The sequence below is a fragment of the Solanum verrucosum genome, unplaced genomic scaffold (assembly GCF_900185275.1).
Source record: "Solanum verrucosum unplaced genomic scaffold, falcon-dt-bn FXZP01000296.1, whole genome shotgun sequence".
In the NCBI taxonomy this organism is placed as follows: domain Eukaryota; kingdom Viridiplantae; phylum Streptophyta; class Magnoliopsida; order Solanales; family Solanaceae; genus Solanum; species Solanum verrucosum.
In genome coordinates this window covers 1,769,731-1,790,307 of record NW_026020470.1, presented here as the reverse complement: position 1 = coordinate 1,790,307, position 20,577 = coordinate 1,769,731, and positions in this window count along the sequence as shown.

Here is a 20,577-nt window from a genome sequence, read left to right as displayed (position 1 = left end):
TAAGTGTGCAACCAATACATCCCCAAGATTACATCAAAATCAAGCATTTCTAATTCTACCAAATCAACCAAAGTGACTCTATGAGACAAAGATATAGGACAACTCCTATAAACTCTCTTAGATACAACCGAATCACCTACCGGGGTAGACATGGAAAAAGGTTATTTTAACTCTTCGGGAGGTACTTCAAATTTCATTGCCACAAAAAGAGTAACAAAAGATAAAGTGGCACCGGGGTCTAATAATGCATAAACATAATTGATAATACTTGCAACATATCGGTAACAACGTCTCGGGACCCCTCTTGATCACTTCTAGATTGGAGGGCATAGAAGTGTTTCTTCTTATGAGCATCAGAATTGGAACCACTAGGAAGAGCTTGATTACCCTCTCTTCCATTGGCCATACTGGTTAAACAATCTTTCAATTGATGCCCACTTTTTCCATATCCATAGCACACACCCATATCGGCAAGATATTTCCCCTCATTCTTCTTACAACACTTGGCACATGTAGGTCTCTCCATGGAAAGTCCACCCCTATTGCCTCTTTGAGGCTTAGGGTTAGACACCATATCCTTGTTGAGCATTGGAGCATTGGAGGAGCTTTGGTTGGAAAACCTCTTCTTGAACCTTGGTCCACTTTGGCCCTCAAACTTACCCTTAGAAGAATTTTCATCATCGGTCGTTGCCCTCTTTACCTCTTTATTCTTCTTTCTAAGCCTTGTCTCCTCAACTTGTTGTGCATATACCATCAACCATGAGATATCCATGTTGTCATGGAGCATTGTCACTCGGCACTCTTCTTCAATAGCATCAGACACACCGGTGAAAGAGTGACTCATCTCATCTCTCGGTTTAGACAACAAAGATGGGGGCATATTTGGAAAACTTAGTGAATTTCAAGGAGTATTCTTGGACACTCATACCTCCTTGGCGAAGGTTGATGAACTCCTCAACTTTGGCTTCCATCTTCTCACGGGGAAAGAACCTATTAAGGAAGGCTTTCTTGAATACTTCCCAACTTATGGGACCCACCTTTATAGGCCTATTTTCCTTCCATTGTGCATACCACACTTGGGCCACATCTTTCAATTGATAGCCGGTTAATTCGTCTTTCTCAATAGAAGTGACCCCCATAGCCTCCACTATCTTGTAGACCTCCTCCAAAAACTCTTGTGGGTCTTCATTCACTTTGGAACCCAAGAAAATAAGAGGGTTCATCCTAGTAAAATCTCTCAACCTTGAGGCCTGATGAGTCCATAATTTGGACTCATTTAGGGCTTCATTTTAATAGAATTAGTGTCCTCAAATGCATATTTTGTCTCAATAACTAATGTAAATCCATAAGTTTCAGGTATTTGGAAAATGAGGCAAAACATGGACAGTACTTGGCAAAAAAGAACAAGGCAGCTGAAAAAACGAAGAAAAGAAGGCATGAAGATCACCTAAAGCATTAGACGAGTCGCCGAATGGCCTTAACCTCACCCAAAGTTCCAGTGAGCTAAGCCATGAAGGAAAATATCAAGTCGGCGATAAAAAAAGCAGTCGGCGAATCGACGAACAGTTCCGCGAAGCAGTACTATATTGCCCAATGATCCAGAACGCGAAGATGCTGAAGGAAATAACTGAAATGAGATGAAGCAGATCAAAGGGCGGATCACCGAGTGCATCGGCGATCCCGACTAACTGTGCCGAGTGATCCTTCGCAGCAAATTTTTTTGAACACTATAAATACATGTTTAAATTGTTAGCTTAGTATCAAACATCAGACTTTAGAGAGATCTTATTTTGTAGAATATTTTCAGTTTTAGTTCTTAGAGTTTTTTGGAGACATTGTTCTTGAACATGAAGATTTTTCAATTCCAAGAAATTGGAAGTGGGTCTCGAAGAATCTTCATCCTTGATGTGTTTAAAGACTTTATTCATCGTACCCACTTGATGGAAACACTTGTTGGTATCGATTTCTATCTCTTTTTTATGTCTAGCTAAAACCTCAATTCTTAGGGTGTGATTTTGTGAATATGGGTTAAATTTATTGTTGGGTGTTGCTTATTGTTGGTATATTCGCTGTTTAAATGTGATTTCGTTTAGTAGTTGTGTTTGAACTTAATGAGATTGTAATTGCAAATACAATTTCATCATAGCATTTTTGGCTTGCTCGAGAGAGAGGTTTTAAAACTAAGATTACTAAATCGATAGCCGGTGGTTATTGGGTCATCGTGGGTTTAGCTCAAGAGAGAATCATAGGCCCTCTCCCACACTTTCAGCTCGAGAGAGTGAATGGGCTAAGGTGGAGGCTGTGCTTAAATGCGGCAACTCGATGTTCAAGAGAAACCAAGTTGATTCAGGGTAAGTTGCTCAAGAGCGAGTTTACCCCCACTAAAGTCTAGCCTAGTTACACATATTCAGAGATGTATTATCAATAGCATATACCCGATATTGTCTTTTATCCCATATTCCTATCACATCCCAAGAATCCCGTCTCCTTATCTCATTTCCTTATATTTTTTTTCATTTTTGTTGATTAGCTAATACAAACCCCCATTGATAATTGACGCTTGTGTCACCCATTAGATTTAGTATGTTTGTATTCGATAATGTTTATAGCTATGAATGATTAGAACTAAATTTTATTTTTCTATTAATTCTTGAAACCACTCCTTGTGGGAATGATCCCAACCCTTGGTTGGGTTATATCACTACACGCGATCATTTGGCACTTGAACCAAAATTGTGTCAGTTGATTACGTCGAACATCAAAATGGCGCCGCTGCCGAGGAGTGGTGTTAGTTGAGAATTTTTAGTTACGTTGAATTTTGTTCTTGTTAATTATTGTTGAACTTACTTAGTTTTTAGTTTTTGTTTTTGTTTTGCTGTTTTGAATAGAAAAATTGAGCATATCTTCTAGCAATGGTGACACAATGGACTACTCTCCTCTGAAAATAATGATGCTAAGGGATAACATTCGAAGTTTCAATAAATTGGAGGGTGAGTCAGTTTATTAGTTGTGGAAAAGGTTTAAGGCTCTCTTGAAGCAGTGCCCGACTCATGGAATTCTAGATAAGATGCTTCTGGAATGTCTCTACCTAGAGCCGGAAGAACGGGTTGCCTTATGAAAGTGAGGCAAACCCCACTAATGGAACTTAAGTGGGGACTTGCGTCGTGCCACGACGTTAACTAAGGCGCTGCTTGGGAGGCAACCCAAGACTGTTTGTGTAGGTTGAAGTGGGAAAGATGTTGAAAAATGTAGATTGGCGAGCAAAAGGTCCAGTCGGCACATCGCCGAAGAGGTCGGCGACCCCGACCCAGACCGTCGTTGGACTCAAGACAATTTTACATTGGAGTCTATAAAAGCCGGCGAGCCCAAGAAATTATTGGCGAATCGCCGACCAGGTCGGTGATCCCGATCTAATCCGTCGTTTGGATCCCCACATCAATTGAGGATCCTGTAAAACTTGGCGAGGTAAGTGACTACTCATCATGTCGCCGAGTGGGTCAGCGAGCACGACTAATGTCGCCAATGGGCGAGAACTGGATGGTTTCTTAAAAGGCCAAAGGTTTAAACTTTCAAACTCTTCACTTCTCCTCACTTTCAATCGTCACAAACTCACACCCGCACCTTAGTTTCTATATTTTTGCAATTTTAAAGTATTTTAGTCGTTGATTTGTGTTCGGAGTGGATTACATTGCCGCCTAGCATTTCAAAAGTATTTTAATCAGCATCAAAGGTTGATTCCCGAACCCCAAATTTATTTTTAGCAATTTTGTACTCATTTGCAATGATCTTATCTTAGTGATATGTGTTGGGCCTCTCTGATCTTAATTGTTTTTGCTTATGCCTGTGAAAATCTTGCATGCAGTGTTTATATTGTTAAAATCCCGTATTTTTGTGCCTTAAAATCGGTTAAATCTTATGGGGTTGTTCTTTCATGTTGTTGAGTCTAGCAGGGAGAAGTCTGAGTATCCCGAGATATGGTAAAGGCCAATATTGTCATGCCACCCCAAAAAAAAGCACGGGATATCACAATAAATGAAAGGGGTGGGTCAAATCCTCCCAAGAAGGGAAGACAAGAACCTCCACCTGGAAATAAAGGCAAGGGAAAGAGGCCCATTTTTGACAAGGAGACTACTCCCCGAGGCCCCTATATTCCTTCATGGGCCCGAGGATTTTATGCAATTGTGCAGGCTTTTTTGGCGGATACACCCTTGGCAGCTCCTAGTGGGTCTGGTACTGCTATTTCTTCTAAGGCGACCCCGGGTACTGAGGCTCGAGACCAGACTGATGCACCGGTCATTGATGCCCAGATAGATGGAGCGACTGCGTAGACATGATCCCCTCTTTACCTCCTCTCTATCATACTTTTATTTTAACTGTTGGATATTCTTGTTTGCATTTGAGGACAAAAACTTTTATTTTTGGTGGGGTGAGGCCCACCTTTTGTGTGACTTCTTGTGAATATTGATGTTTTGTTTATATATTTGGGTTTTGAGCTAAAATTGTGTTGTACACTGCTTTTTATGGAAGGTTTGAGATTGTGGCTCTGTATTTTTAATTATAAATGATTTTTGACCCTTCCAAAAAAAATTTGCCACCTCTTGTTTGTATTGAATGTGGATGTTCTTGTGCAAATTTGAGTATTGATTTTGATCAATACCGATGACTTGAATAGTGCTCATAATCAAACAAAAATGAATGTGCGACTACGATGAGGCCAAATGAAGTTGCATAATCAATATGTGAACTCTTTGCATCTCGTTGTGACTAGCCAAGTATCGAATTGAGTCTCTTGTGATGAACATTGCACACTAGCAAAAGTGTGGAGTCTTGTTTGACTTTGGTGTCAATGCCTTGTGTGATGATCTTATTGTGAACCATGCATGATAACACCTAGAATTTGTCCCATTGGTCCGGTCGACTAAGTAAGGCTATCTCTTGATATGATCTTAGGCAACTTTGAAGAGTGTGAAACAATTTGACATATACCTCTTTTGTGGCCTACCTTGTGAGCGTGTGCGAATTTCTTTTGAACACCCCTTGGGCCTTACCCTTTTTGGGAAGAAACTTGATGAAAACATAACCTTCCTTAATCCACTACCTATAATCCTCTTGATTTGTGGATCGATTGAATAGCCAACTTAGGCCAAAATCCTAAGTTAGGGGTGTGGTGAAAAGTGAAGGCAAGTCAAGAAGTGTAAGAAAAGTCTCCTTTAACCTATGGCTTTGAGAAAAATGGAACCCCTCCATACAAAAAATAAAAGAAAAGAAAAGAATGAAAAATAAAAAGTCATGGAATAAAGTACAAAATAAATGGGGTTTCCGAACAATCCATGGAAAGTGAATAATGGGATGACTTATGAGCACTAAAGAAAATGATGAAAGAAGAGGAAAGGAAGTGTTGTGAGCACCACATTTCATGAGGATGAAAGTCATTGAGCCTAAATGACCATACCTTTGCACTCAGCCCCATTACAAGCCTTGGAAAGACCTTTTTGATCTTGAGTGAGTTGAAGCAATTGTCAATTGGAAAATAAGGGCAAACATATGGGTGAAAGCATGCACATTGTTTTTCTTTGTGAGTGTGAGCGTTGCATCATTGTGTGTTAATATGGAATCATTTTTTGTGTGAGGGCATTTGAACACTTTAGTTGAGCTTGAACTTGCATTTGAAGCAAGTATGGTGAGCTTAAGATTCTTTGATAATGGTGTGTCACAACTTGAAACTTTCAGTGCACATTTGATCTTCGCATGAGTAAATTGAGTCTTATGTGTGCATTCATGATTGAGTCTTGTGTAGCACTATTTGAGACATCCTTTATGAACTACCGAACTTGAGTTTTACTTTAGGACAAGCAAAAGTTTAAGTTTGGGGTGTTGATGAGTCCACAATTTGAACTCATTTAGGGTTTCATTTTAATAGAATTAGTGTCCTCAAATGCATATTTTGTCTCAATAAATCCTTAAGTTTCAGGTATTTGGAGTTTGCGGCAAAACATGGACATTACTTGGCAAAAAGGAACAAGGAAGCTAAAAAGACGAAGAAAGCATGAGGATCGCCTAAAGCATTAGGCGAGTCACTGAATGGCCTTAACCTCTCCCAAAGTTCCAGTGAGCTGAGCCCTGAAGGAAAAGATCAAGTCAGCGATAAAAGGAATAGTCAGCGCATCGTCGAACAGTTCCGCGAAGCAGTACTATATCGTCCAATGATCCAGAACGCGAAGATGCTGAAGGAAACAACTGAAAGGTGATGAAGCAAACCAAAGGGCAGATCGCCGAGTGCATCGGTGATCCTGACTAACTGCGCCGAGTGATCCTTCGCAGCACATTTTTTTAACACTATAAATACTTGTTTAAATTGTTAGCTTAGTATCAAACATCAGACTTTAGAGAGATTATTTAGGAGAATATTTTCAGTTTTAGTTCTTAGAGTTTTTTGGAGACATTGTGCTTGAACTTAAAGATTTGAAGATTTTCAATTCCAAGAAATTAGAAGTGGGTTTCGAAGAATCTTCATCCTTGACCTGTTTAAAGACTTTATTCATCATACCCATTTGATGGAAACACTTGTTGGTATCGATTTCTATCTCTTTTTCATGTCTAGCTAAAACCCCAATTCTTGGGGTGTGATTTTGTGAATATGGGTTAAGTTTACTGTTGGGTGTTGCTTATTGTTGGTATATTCACTGTTTAAATGTGATTTTGTTTAGTAGTTGTATTTGAACTTAATGAGATTGTAGTTGCAAATACGATTTCATCTTAGTGTTATTGGCTTGCGAGAGAGAGAGGTTTTAAAACTAAGACTACTAAATCGATAGCCGGTGGTTATTGGGTCGTCGTGGGTTTAGCTCGAGAGAGTGAATCCTAGGCCCTCTCCCACACTTTCAGCTCGAGAGAGTGAATGGGCTAAGGTGGAAGCTATGCTTAAATTTGGCAACTCAGTGTTCGAGAGAAATCAAGTTGATACGGGCAAAGTTGCTCGAGAGAGAATTTACCCCCACTAAAGTCTAGCCTAGTTACAAATATTCAGTGATGTACTATCAATAGCATCTACCCGATAGTGTCTTTTATCCCATATTCCTATCCCATCCCAATAATCTTGTCTCCTTATCTCATTTCCTTATATTTTTGTCATTTTTGTTGATTAGCTAATACAAACCCCCATTGATAATTGACGCTTGCATCACCCATTAGATTTAGTATGTTTGTATTCGATAATTTTTATAGCTATGAATGATTAGAACTAAATTTTATTTTTCTGTTAATTCTCGAAACCACTCCCTGTGGGAACGATCTCAACCCTTGGTTGAGTTATATCACTATACACGATCGTTTGGCACTTGAATCGAAATAGTGTTAGTTGATTACGTCGAACATCAAGGCCATGGTACTCACATTAGGGATTACCCAGGGCCCAACTTCTCGGTTGGCTTAGGCCGTTTTAGCTTGGGCTTGCGTGGTGGCGGCTTGAGTTTGAACCGTTATGAGTTGAGTCAAAGTTTGGAGAGCCGCCCTTATCTCCACATTAGTCATAGCCTCTTCTTCATTAGGAACTTGAGGGTCTTGAGGAGCTTGGGGAGGAACTCCCTCATTCACATTCTCCTCTTGTGCCCTTCTTGCATGATCCCTTCTTGTATTCATTGCCTATAATCACAAGAAAAGGGTTAGGAGAAAGGACTTCATAGAGTTAGGACTCCAAAGCACGACTAAAGAGTAATGAAAGAAGTGGAAGTTCCTAAACATCTTATAGCCTCTCATTCATAAATGTGGTGCGCTTCACACTCATGAACAAGACTCTACTAGATGTGGTGCATGAGACATCAACCTAAATATTATTCCCAAAACCTTATGCTCTTTCTACCAAGTTTGTCACGACCCAAAAGTACCCCTAGACGTAACACGGCGTACTTGACCCCGAAGGGGTCTCATACAAGCCTCTAGCATTATCATAACATAAGACATAGAAATAATGCAAAAAAATTTAAAACTTTTACAATAGAAGTCTAACTTCATTTTTTTCATAAAGGAAAAATCATAGGAATCTTGACTTTATCTCATACACCATCTAAAACAAAAAGAATACAAAATTTGGGACTTAGACCTTTACATCAATAAAAATATCAGTATGAGAACTACAATAGGAACTAAGAAATAGATAACTTGTCCTCAAACTTGAGGACTCACCACAACTTGGAGATAAGCAATCCAAGTCTTCTTCAATAAAAGACAGTGTATGTCACCTACCAGAAACCTACACTTATCAAAATGTAGAAAAAGAAGAAGGGGTTAGCACAAATATGTACTAAGTATGGAAACATGCATAAAATCCTTTAAATATGATAAAAGGGACATTTTAGTTGCAAAGTATGCATTTATCAAGTTTGGAAACCAACATGCATTTTCAATGTAAAAGACAGGCTATAATCACATTTATACTCACAACATAGTAACATCAATACTTTAGCAACCCCTATGGAACACTTGAGCAATGTATGGTTCGCATATCCCATAATACCAACCTTACCAAGTACTCTTTTGAAGCTACCTTAGTCACACATATATCATCTTTAGACCTCATCAAAATCAATAGTCACAAATGAGGAACTAGTCATGTACATTACTTGAATTATAAGGAAAGTCATTCATAACAACTATCTATTCAACATACATGCATACATTCAAATCTCATCATAATATAAAAGAACTATCCCATGACATCCTACTAAGTCTACTTGTGCAATGTGGAAGTGAAGTCCCATACCCCCACTCCTACTAAGTAAAACTCACCAAAAGGTCATAGTATAGTTCATGTCTCATTCATTATCTTTATTATATAGGGAAGAGTAGCCATAACCGACATAGACCATGTGAGCTACATGGAATACAATGTCGTGTAACCCCACACCGAAAGAAGGTGTCCTACTTGCCTAAGGTAGAACTAAATGTATAGCTATAAGGTGGATCCACTAGCTAAAGACCTATGTGGGCACATAGTTATGGAATAGGGGAGATTGCTTCTAGAAACCCTACCTATTGCATTGGCGGAGGAGCTTCCTTCTCATGAGTTTACTTTAGATAACCCAACCTATTGCATTGACGGAAGAGCCTTTACCTCATTGTATATATCCACTCGGTACTAAACATTATTTCCCAATTTATACATAATTAGTCTTGAATTGTATTTACATGTGTGAAGGAATGCTCTATCCTTCATTCAATACAATTTATCAAAATAGCTCATAGATTTATTAAAGGTGAGAATGTACTTTCAACCTTAGAATCCACATTAGTATGTGAGTAGAACTTCCTCAACTTGCGTCTGTATTATTTGATCCGGGTTCTACTTTCTCATTTGTGTCCACCTATTTTGATGTTGGGGTTGATATGATGTTTAATTTCATGTTTGTTCCTATTCACGATTCTACCCGATGGGTTAATCCATAGTGGTGGATTGAGTGTACCGATCCTATGTTGTTATTGTCTAGGTATGATACTTTGGTAGACCTAATACTTTTGGGAATGGTACACTTTGACATTATCTTGTGTATGGATTGACTTTCTACGCATCATGTTATTCTTGAATGTTATGTTAAAATTGTGACCTTAACGATGCCGGGTGTTCTGAGAGTTGAGTGGACGAGTGCTAGTGGTTCTTACCCTAACAAATATATCTCCTTTATTAGAGCTCAGAGATTGGTTGATAGAGGGTGTTTGTCCTACTTAGCTTTCATTCAGGATACTAGTGTTGATACACCTCCCATGAATTCTATGTCCGTGGTTCGAGAGTAGGTTGTCTATGGGCAGTACTGCCTATGTTAGGAAGAGAATAAGGAACTAGTAAAATATGTGCTTAGACTCGCCCGATTAGGAGTTCGATAATGGATTCCATAGAAGGAAGAGTAGTGGTGATGAATGGGGCTGAATCATCATTAGTGTCAAAAGTGAAAGAAAAGCAAGACCAAGATCCTATTTTGCTTGAATTGAAGGCAAATGTTCATAAGCAAAAAATAATGGTTTTTGAACAAGGGGGAGATAGTGTATTGAGGTATCAAGGTAGGTTTTGTGTACCAAGGGTGGATGAACTCTAAGAGAGAATCATGGAGGAAGCTCATAGCTCTAGATATTCTATCCATCTGGGTTCCACAAAGATGTATCGTGACTTGAGGGAAGTATATTGGTGGAATAGTGTGAAGAAAAGTATTGTTGAGTTCATGCTAAATGCCTGAATTGTCAACAAGTTAAAGTAGAGCACCAAAGGCCCGGTGGTATGGCTCAGAATATAGAACTTCCGGAATGGAAGTGGGAGATGATCAATATGGATTTCATCAGAGGTTTACCAAGGTCTCGCAGGCAACATGATTCTATTTGGGTGATTCTTGATAGAATGACTAAATCAGCCCACTTTTTTCTAGTAAAGACTACCCATTAAGTAGAAGATTATGCTAAGTTGTATATTCAAGAGGTAGTCAGACTTCATGGGGTTTCGGTATCGATTATTCAGACAGGGGAGCACAATTTACTGCACAGTTTTGGAAGTCATTCCAGAAAGGCTTGGGTTCAAAGATGAACTTGAGTACTGCTTTTCATCCTCAGACAGAAATGGTCAAGCAGAGCGCACTATTCAGACGTTAGAAGACATGTTGAGAGCCTGTGTGATTGATTTCAAGGGTAATTGGGATGATCACCTACCTCTCATTGAGTTTTCCTACAACAATAGTTACCACTCTAGCATCCAAATGGCTCCTTATGAAGCTCTTTATGGGAGAAGATGCAGATCTCCTATTGGATGGTTTAAAGTTGGTGAATTTAGGTTGATAAGACCAGACTTAGTTCACCAAGCTATGGAGAAGGTGAAAGTTATTCAAGAGAGGTTGGAAACAGCGGAATCGTCAAAAATCCTACACAGATGTTAGGAGAAGAGACTTAGAGTTCGAAGTAGATGATTGGATTTACTTGAAAGTTTCACTCATGTAGGGTGTTATGAGATTTGGCAAGAATGGTAAACGTAGTCCCCGGTATATTGGTCCTTACAGAATATCCAAGAGGATTGGCAATGTAGCTTATGAGTTAAAGCTACCCCAAGAGTTAGCTGTGATTTATCCGGTATTTCACATCTCCATGTTGAAGAAGTGCATGGGCGATCCTTCACTTATCATACCTACTGAAGATATTAGTATCAAGGACATCTTATCATATGAAGAGATTCCTATTCAGATTCTAGATCGTCAAGTTCGCAAGTTGAGGATGAAAGAAGTAGCATCAGTCAAAGTTTTGTGGAGAAATCATTTTTTTGAGGAAGCTACTTGGGAAGCTGAGGAGGATATGAAGAAGAGATACCCACATCTCTTCAAATCCGGAAAAGTTCCAAATTAAAGTACTAATCCTTTTCTTGGCTTTTATTTTAAGTTGGCGTGTTGTATTTACATTTTGCTTGTGGGTGTTTGAGCTAGGTGTTAGATGTTATGCCTTAGCCTACTAAGAGTAATCTCATTCGAGGACTAATTTTCCCAAGGGGGAGATATTGTAACACCCCGCTACTTGAAAGACTTAAAAGTAGAAGAAACCCTTTTTGGAAATAATCAAATTTGGAAATTTTGACAAAGTTAAGTATAAACTTTGGGTCAACTTCAAAAGACCATAACTCCTAGATAAGGATAATTTAGGTGTGCTAAAAGATACCGTAGGAAATATCTTTGAATTATCTTTCCAACGTCACCGAGTTTGATCAATTTCTAGTTTGTATGAGGGAGATATGCCCATTTGAAGTTGAGTTGTAGATAAGGAAAGTCAAAACCGGATTTTAGAAGTGTATTATGGTATTTTCACTACCCAATTAATTAAATTCAGTTTTGGTAATTAAGTTGGGGTCTGAACTGATTGGATTCAGTTTACGCTTCATAAAAATAAGTAATGGTTTTGAGAGAAGAGAAAAGAGGAGAAGAAGCTTGAATCGTCGCGTTCTTGAAGATTTACTTGTGGATTTCGCCAAGGGTTGATCCCTACGAGGTATGTGAGATCACATAGCCTTGGGTTAGTTCACCCACGCGCCAATCATGATTTAATTCAGCAAAATTATGTTCTAGAAAGTATAGAAATTGAGTTCTTGATAGATTTGTTTGAAGTTTCTATTGGGTTCTTGATTTGTTGAAGTTGTTGAGAAGTTCTTGAGTTAAATTCATGAAAATTAATGTTGTTTTGAGTAGATTCTTGCATATTGTGGTTATGTATTCGAATCTAAGTGTTTGGGGAAAGAACCAAGTGAAACTAGAGAGTTTAGAGTTGAAAAACGAGCAAGAAAAATCGGAGTCTACTGGGCAAGGGTTTGGGGCTCCGCGCCAGCCGAAGCGCCCCACTTTGGGTTCTGAAGTTTGGGCTCTGGGGCGCAGCACCAGCCAGTGTTCTCCAACGTTGGTTCTGAAGTTTAAGCTCTGGCGCCCCGCACCACTCAGAGCGTCAGGGACGCCAGGTTCCCTACCCTTTCCCACTTCTTTCCGTATGAGTTCCCTTGAAACGTACCTACGTTTTCTAATTGATTTCTACACTCTAAGGTACTTCTAAACAAGATGAAATCATCCATAACATGAGATCATGAGCCTTGAATCCATAATTAAATTCAAGGAAAGTTAAGAGTCAAGTCAAGAAAAGTTCAGAGAGTTTTCCAAAAGTCTTTTACAAATGTTTTAACTTTATTTTAAGACATGAGTTTTGAGTTGAGTAAAGAGTAAAGATTGAAGTTCATTTCTTCAAAAGAGTATATCGGGACTATGTATTCCCAAAGGGTAAATGTTTTCACATTTAAACAAGAAAGGAAACACTGATTTCCAATAGAGCCTATGAGCTAGTTTTCAGTAAAAAACAAATGCTTTCACAATTAAGCAAGAGAGGAAACTTTGATTTCCAAGAGAGCCTTTGAGCTAAATTTTGAGCAATTATCTCAAACCACAGAAAGAAGTTATGTTTTTAAACATATGAGCTAGTATCTTTTGGGAGTAGTATTGAGCACCGATATGGGGGAGAATTCAGACAACTCCCAGCCCCCATAAACCATGTAGCCATCATGGGTTGAAAAGAGTCATACTTTTTAGATGATTCCTTAGTGCTTTTTAGCATAGACTAGTGGATCCACTTAGTAGTCAGGCTATATACCCTTATAGGACGGCCCTGGCGGCGTGAGGCAAAATGATGTATCATCACAATAGCTCTTAAGTGATGGTTGTCGGTTAGAGAAACTCATATAGAAGTATTTTGTATTCTTATATAAACAAAAGTAAATTGTATTTTTATATACATTCCAGAGTTTATATTGTATCTTTGCATACATACAGAGTTACTATTGTATTTTTAAATACACAGAGTTGTTATCCATGTTTTAAAAGCATATTGAATTGATATTATTGCTTTATATTGAAATGAGTTAAGTCGAGTTGAGTTGAGCCCAGGTATGTTCGTTCAGTTCCTTTAAAGCTTATGTCTTATTTTAGTATTCCCCTCGCATGCTCGTACATTCAATATACTAACGTCATTTGGCCTGCATCGTTTTTATGTTGCAAATACAGGTAACTAGGATCAGTTTCCAGCGCTTCGTTGATACAGTTGAGCATTCAGAGTCTTGTGGCGAGCTTCTTTGCTTTCTGGAGGATCCCTATTAACATTGCTTTAGTAGTTTTTAGTTTTTTGGATGATCGAGGGTCTTGTCCCGACATCCATCATAGTTTAGAGGCTTCATAAACAATTAGTTAGTTCATTTGTCATTTTCTTGTTATTGGCTTATGTTGAATCTTGAGTTTCCCTTTTTGGCCAGCTGAATGTTGATCTTTACAATATTCTAAGTTATTCATTGAGACAGTTTAGTATGATTGTATTTTAATACTTTCTTTATCATGAGTTAAGTCTTCCGCTAAGAGTTAAGCCAGGCCAATGGTTCGCTTGGGGCCAGCAAGGGTTCTCGAGTGTCAGTCCCGCCCAGAGTGTAGGCTCGGGGCGTGACAGGACAAGACCCACAACTTCTCAAAAATTAATACTAATGACTCACAAACTGGAGTCCTCCAAAAGCAAGATGGCCTCACTCAAAAGCTGATGAGCGGATGAAGTGACCCCAATGGAATTTTGTTGAGGATCCTAAGTGTCTGTATATATCCTGCATCATTAAAAGATGCAAGTCAAATGACATCAATACATTAAATTTACGAGTATGTAATATTGCTGAAGCGAAATAACTGAATGAAAGGACTTTAATAAGTATAACATAAACTCAAGTGAATGTAAAGAATTAAAGGAATGAAATCATTTAAACTTTACAAAAATATTTACTCATATCTGAAACTCAACATAATAAGTGATATAGTAAAAATACATCTTAACTCTATTTGGGAGATTTTCTAACCGACAACCATTATTATGAGCTACGTGATGATACAACGTCTCACCCACGCTGCCAGAACTGTCCTATACTGTGATGGGGGTATAGAACCTCTCAACTAAGTGGATCCACTAAGCAATAAATATTCATCTAAAAAGTATGATCCTTTACCCATATTGGCAGACATGGTTTATGAGGATTTTGAGTTATTTGAACTCATCCTCATATCGGTACTCAATACTACTCCCAAAATATATACTCATGCTCAAATGTATATGATATACTCTTTCTATGTTATGAGGTAATTATTCAAAATATCATCTTAACAGAGGTAACTTCTCTGAACTCATAACTCATTTAGAATTCAAAATTTCTCTTTTCTCTATATAATAAAATGATACATTTGGAACTTCTTAGTTCCCTTATACTCTTTCTCAAGATTCCTCTTTGCTTTCTCAGAACTCGGTTTAAAACAATTATGTTTGTTTAAAAGAATCTCAATAAGAGCTTAATGAATTATCAGGGATAGGGTTCATGCTAAAAAATAGACATGAACAATCAACTCGATAAATCTCAATGCACAATATACAACAATTCAATAATTAGGAATAGAAATTCAATAAGTAGGAACTCAAGAACTCGGAACTTAGAACTCAACATCAACTCATCTAAAGAATACTCAAACTAAGGATAGAACCCTGGATACTCTTTTATTGATTTAAAAGTAGATGTAGGGTGTGGGGACGAAATAGTCCAACACTATGATAGCCATACATACCTGATTATGAAGCTATTAGACTGAAAAATTTGGTGGAGACTTGATTTTTCTTGAGCCCGAGTAAGAACATTGTGCTTCTTGGATGAAATCTTTCGTCATGGAATCTTAATGCTTGATCTTGATAAAAGAAATTCTTTTATGGAGTTTCTAGAGTGGAAGAACTTGAGAAAACCTTGGATGGAAGATTTCTCTTTGTATCTTTAATTTTTTTGACTTGAAGGTTTTAGGGTTCTTGATGGAGAAGAGGAACCCTAGGTGAGTCTTAAGAGAATTTCTAAATGCTCGAGTGTTTAGATTGATGGTTTTGAGAGGAAACTAGTTAACTGAATGATATATTCAGTTAAAACACTCATAAAAGACTTAGAATAGGGTTAAAAGGCTTGGGAATGGACCAAAATAAACCTAGAACGTGTGCAACAATTTTTTTAAAAAAAAAGAGTATAGCAAGCCCTCATGGAAGGGTCTACCATTCGTCAAATTTACACCGTCCGTAGGTTCAGTCGTAGAACATCGACTACATGATAGGACTTCACTAAAATACGCATAACGTTTTACTCTGAATTCGAAATGAGGCAAACTTGATGGTGTTGGAAAGAAGACTCATAGACCTTTAATTTGTTATGTCATTGGCCACCTAATTCATTATATGGTGAGAGATATGATTGTTTGAAGTTGACCTAAGTATAATCTTATATCAAAACTTAATCGGTAAGGAAGCTTTCAACTGAACTTTGTGCTTAGGGGATTCTAGTGATCTTAATTTATATCCAAGTCCATTCCCACACTAAAGAATTGATCTTAACACCTAAGAACAATTTAAGAATCAACTGATACGACCTTTTTCACAATGAAGAATGATTCAGGTCTTAGCTTAGAAATTTTCTTGGTGTTACAAGAGGTGTACCAGAGATCGTATGTAGTCAGACGAGGTTCTAATTAATTTTATGATTTTCTATGTGTGCCTAGATAGTATATTTGAGTTATCAATGTGGAGTAGGCTGATGTAAGCATTATCTATTACTCTTAAGAGTTTGGTCGAAGGGATCATATATAGGCAATGATGAGCCTCTTAAATATAGTTCAAGTTTCCTCCAATTAGGTAGATATGATCTTAAAAGGACGGTATTAGTGGGCCAAGAAAGAGAAGTTAAACTATGAAGAGTTAGATTAAACGACTTTATAAGCCATTGCAGGTAACAATTATAGAAAGACTTCTATAGAAGCGGGAAGATGTTGAGAAGCCTCTCAGAAAGAAGCCCTAAAAGGAATCTTAGTACCTGCACATGGAGAGTTCAGTAGCCATGAGATTAGCATTTCCCGAGTATTAGAAATACTTGTTGATGCCCTCTTGCCTAACTTAATTCTAAGGGTCGCAATAAACAGAATGTTGGAGTCTAGTAGTAGTTCTTTAGAGTACGGGCTTAGTGTTCACAATACCCTGGCTAAAATTTCATTCCCATCAGAGTTGGTATTATCTCTACCTCCTCGAAAAGAAGAGACTTGAACGACATTAAAGATGGTAGAAGAGTGTACAGTAGCTGTTGAAGAAGTAAAGATGAGGAAAAGGAAGAAACCTTTTTTTTTATAAATGAAAAGGAAGAAACCAAGTGATGCTGCTGCTGTAAAGATATAATGGGGAGTTGCACAAGACGCTGTTGTTATTGAGAGTTATATGTTGACGATGAACCCTACTGCATATCATCCTCATTGTTTGGGTATGCAATACAAGAGATATGGTCATCATGTCTTACCAGAAGAGTCATTTAGAGGACAATATGTTGAAACTAGAAAACCAGGTTTTAAAAGGAATAAGCATGAGATGAGTAGTGAGTTTCCTATTGTAATATATACCACATTCTGTAATGTTATCGAATTCAATACATTGTTTATTTAAGTACTTCAGATTTGCTTTTCTGGTATCTAATATTTTTTTTCTTTTCAAGTTAGATTAGTAATGTTATCATTGTTCGATCAGATAATTTGATATATATCTATTTATGCTCCTCTATATTAACGACATTAGAACGCGACCTGCATGCACTATTTAAATATTCTCAATGTCATTGCCTGCTCACATCAAGCAAACTACGTTAATTCAAATGGACGGTACTACACAAGTGCCTGAACATGAACGACCTATTTCAAATACAATTTCAAAGAATACTTTGCAAATGAAATAAAAGAAGGTGTTAGAGTTTAGACATCGATATGAGTACATTGGCAACTCCAGATGAAGGACGATTGACTTGAATAAAGAGTTTCATCCTTTAATAAGTTAGATTAACTACATATATAAAACTGTGACTTAAAAATAATCATTCGAGCACATTGTTAACTAGTGGTTTGGGAATATCATCATAGGAAAGCAAAGCTCTTTCGCGTTCATAAGGAGACTAACAAGGGACTTGAGCATATGGGAATCACAAGTAGAAAAAAATCCAATGCTAACTGAATGGAAACATCAAGTGAAAAAAGTTCAATACTCCAATATCTTTGAGGTAGAAAAAAATAAAGTGTCTTTCCTCTCATTGACATGAATAACACAATAAGGTTTCATGGAGTTAAGTTCACTAATATTCCTCATTCTAACACTAATTACAATTTTTTCTAACTATTCAACTGCTCTAAAAAAATGTGAAGCCATGTTTCTTTATCAGTTCCTCAAACGAGTAGTAAGTTCAATGAAGACGTCCTCTCTGCAGGGTAATGTGAGACTGCCCATTGGATGATCAAAACCAAATTCCTTCTCAGCTTGACTGAGCAAGTCTTGAAATAAAGGTTCTCTCAAAAATGATATAGGGATCACAAATCACTTCTTCTGCTCCCTCTCCAACATACACCGCAAGATATCCCTTAGAAACATCTCCAGATTTCTTAACTATACAAGGCATACGAATAGCCATTATTTTTGCTTTAGCACATATGAGAAAAGAAAGAAGAAAATACTGAAGACCTCAAAAGTAGAGAAAACTTTGAATACTTTCGAGGTTGCTGAGTGTTGTAGTGGTAGACACCTTCTTGAAAGTGTCTATATAGGACAATGGCAACTAAGAGAGTCCTGTTATTCTGTAAGTGTCTATATACCAGCAGAAGGCAATAGCACCTGAAGTAACATGTTTTTGCCTTCCAACTAATAGTCAAAGTATTTGTGAGTCTAATTCACATTAGTTCAAGACAGGACGCCCTACCTTTAACTTGGTGTTCTAGTAAGCCTTTATTATTGAAAAAAAAAAAGGATTATCCGTCACCAAATACAAATAGAACAAAGGGAAGTGGGATGTTCAATGTGGCTAATGATGACAGCTTGGCATCTGGACACTGTTAACTTGTGTTGCAGCTTGCCAGTAACTCCTAAAATGAATAGAGATGGATTCTTTAATCAGTATCTAATATCGTGACAGAAAATTTCGAAGTTCTGCCAAATAAGAACAAAGGAAATGTCTGATGGAGTGTGATACTAATGTCAGTTCATTCATATTTTTGAGATTTTTCGCTGCAGTATAAAGTTTTCTTTGTTGTAATTACCAAAATATTTCAGTATTCACAGATAGAGTTAATTAACATAGACTTCACCACTTCAGAATCTCCAATTCCCTTGTTTTGATGAAACAAAATCAGGAAAAGATATCTTCCCGACAAGAATACTGAAAAATCACTTGGCGAAAGAATAAATCTAAACATATTTCATTTGCTAAAGAATGTGCAGTATGTCTTTTTGACATCAGCTACTGAAATTACATTCAAAATTGGGATCTACTGTCATAGAAGACAAATGGCCTCCTCGTTTTAATTTTCAGTAATGTGTATCGAATAAAGAGTCTTTCCTAAATATCCTGATGTACAAACTAGAAAGGTTAGTTCTTTACAAAACTGTGGAAGGAAAAACCTCAGAACCTGCTCAAGCGAGAAGTAAGATCAATGAACTCATCCTCACTACAGCGAATTGTGAAACCACCCATTGGATGATCAAAGCCAAATTCTTCCTCAGCTTGAGTAAGCAAGTCTTGAAATAAAGGTTGGCTCAAGAATGAAATGGGGATCACAAATCTCTTCTTTTGCTTCTCCCCAACATAAACAGCAAAATGGCCTTTTTGAACGTCTTCAGATGCAGAAAACTTCTTGATTAGAGGAGGCATACGGATTGCCATGGTCGTTATGTTCAATATAGATGAACAAATAAGGATTGGAAGAATTAGTGAGAGAATAGCACCTAACAAGTTGAAAGCAGAGAAAAGCTTTGTATGGTTTCAAGTATTGGTGAGAGCTGTTATGGTAAACATTTCTTAATTTGTATGTGTTTATATAGGCTACTAACAAGTTGTAGAATCCTATTGATATGCATTGAATAGCCATTATTTGGGTACCAACTAAAGACAATAGCCATTATTTGCCTTGCCATTCATTGTCATGTCATTTATATATTGAGACTAATGTAAAAGCAGAAGGTCCCACTGATGTTCACAACAAAGAACAGATGGAAATGTCATTTTCTTGAAAAATGTTTTAGCTAGGGTACTTGTGTACTTCAGTACTTGTGTTGTGCCACTCCAGATCATGTGTGGACCTCAGCAACCAGAAGTTTATCTTAATTTGGCAATATATTATGATAATATACTGGTATAAAGTGCGGAATTAGAAATAAGTAAAAGTCTCACTCTTTGTTTCTCAAATAGAACAAAGTAAAGAAAAAGGAAGATAGAGTGCCCCCCGAAGTGACAAGCAGCTACCTCTTCAGTTCCTCGACAAGCCTCGAACTCAGAAGAAGGAGAAAGAGCTCACGCAGGTTCGGGGTCAAAACCTACACAAGTGCAAAAGCAAGGGGTGAGTACCAACCACATGGTACCCAACAAACAACCTACTAAATAAAGCAACTAGCTAGAAATCGAATACCCCTTACACTCTAGCTGAACCTCCTCAAACTACAACCTGCACAGAAATCAGTCCGACCTAGCAATTCTACAATACACGGCTCACAAGGCCCAACATCCACAGTTCAAAAGTCACAATCACAAATCAAACGAATCATGTATGTCATTCTCAAAGTCAAGCAGTTCAGTCACACACAACAAGTACATCAATCTCAAGTAACAAACCAATCACGCATAAGCATCAATGCATCAAGTCAGAATAATTAATCTCTTGTCGGAACCATTTCCCATTGACAGAACATCACTAGCTCGAACCATTTCAAATTGGCTTTATATTGTTACCCTTCCTGGCCTTCAAGGATTTTGATTAATAACAATAAGTTCACCATCAAATGCAGGAACAGACGAACACCAACGTAGCATTACGGTCAGGATCAAATCAAGCCATAAGGACCACATAGATGGAAAGGAATGGATATTCCCGATCACACTCTAATCAAATTCCCACTGATTGATGCATCTCCAGGGATCAAGGAATATTGACAAGGATAAAATCAGATTATGCAAGATCAGTA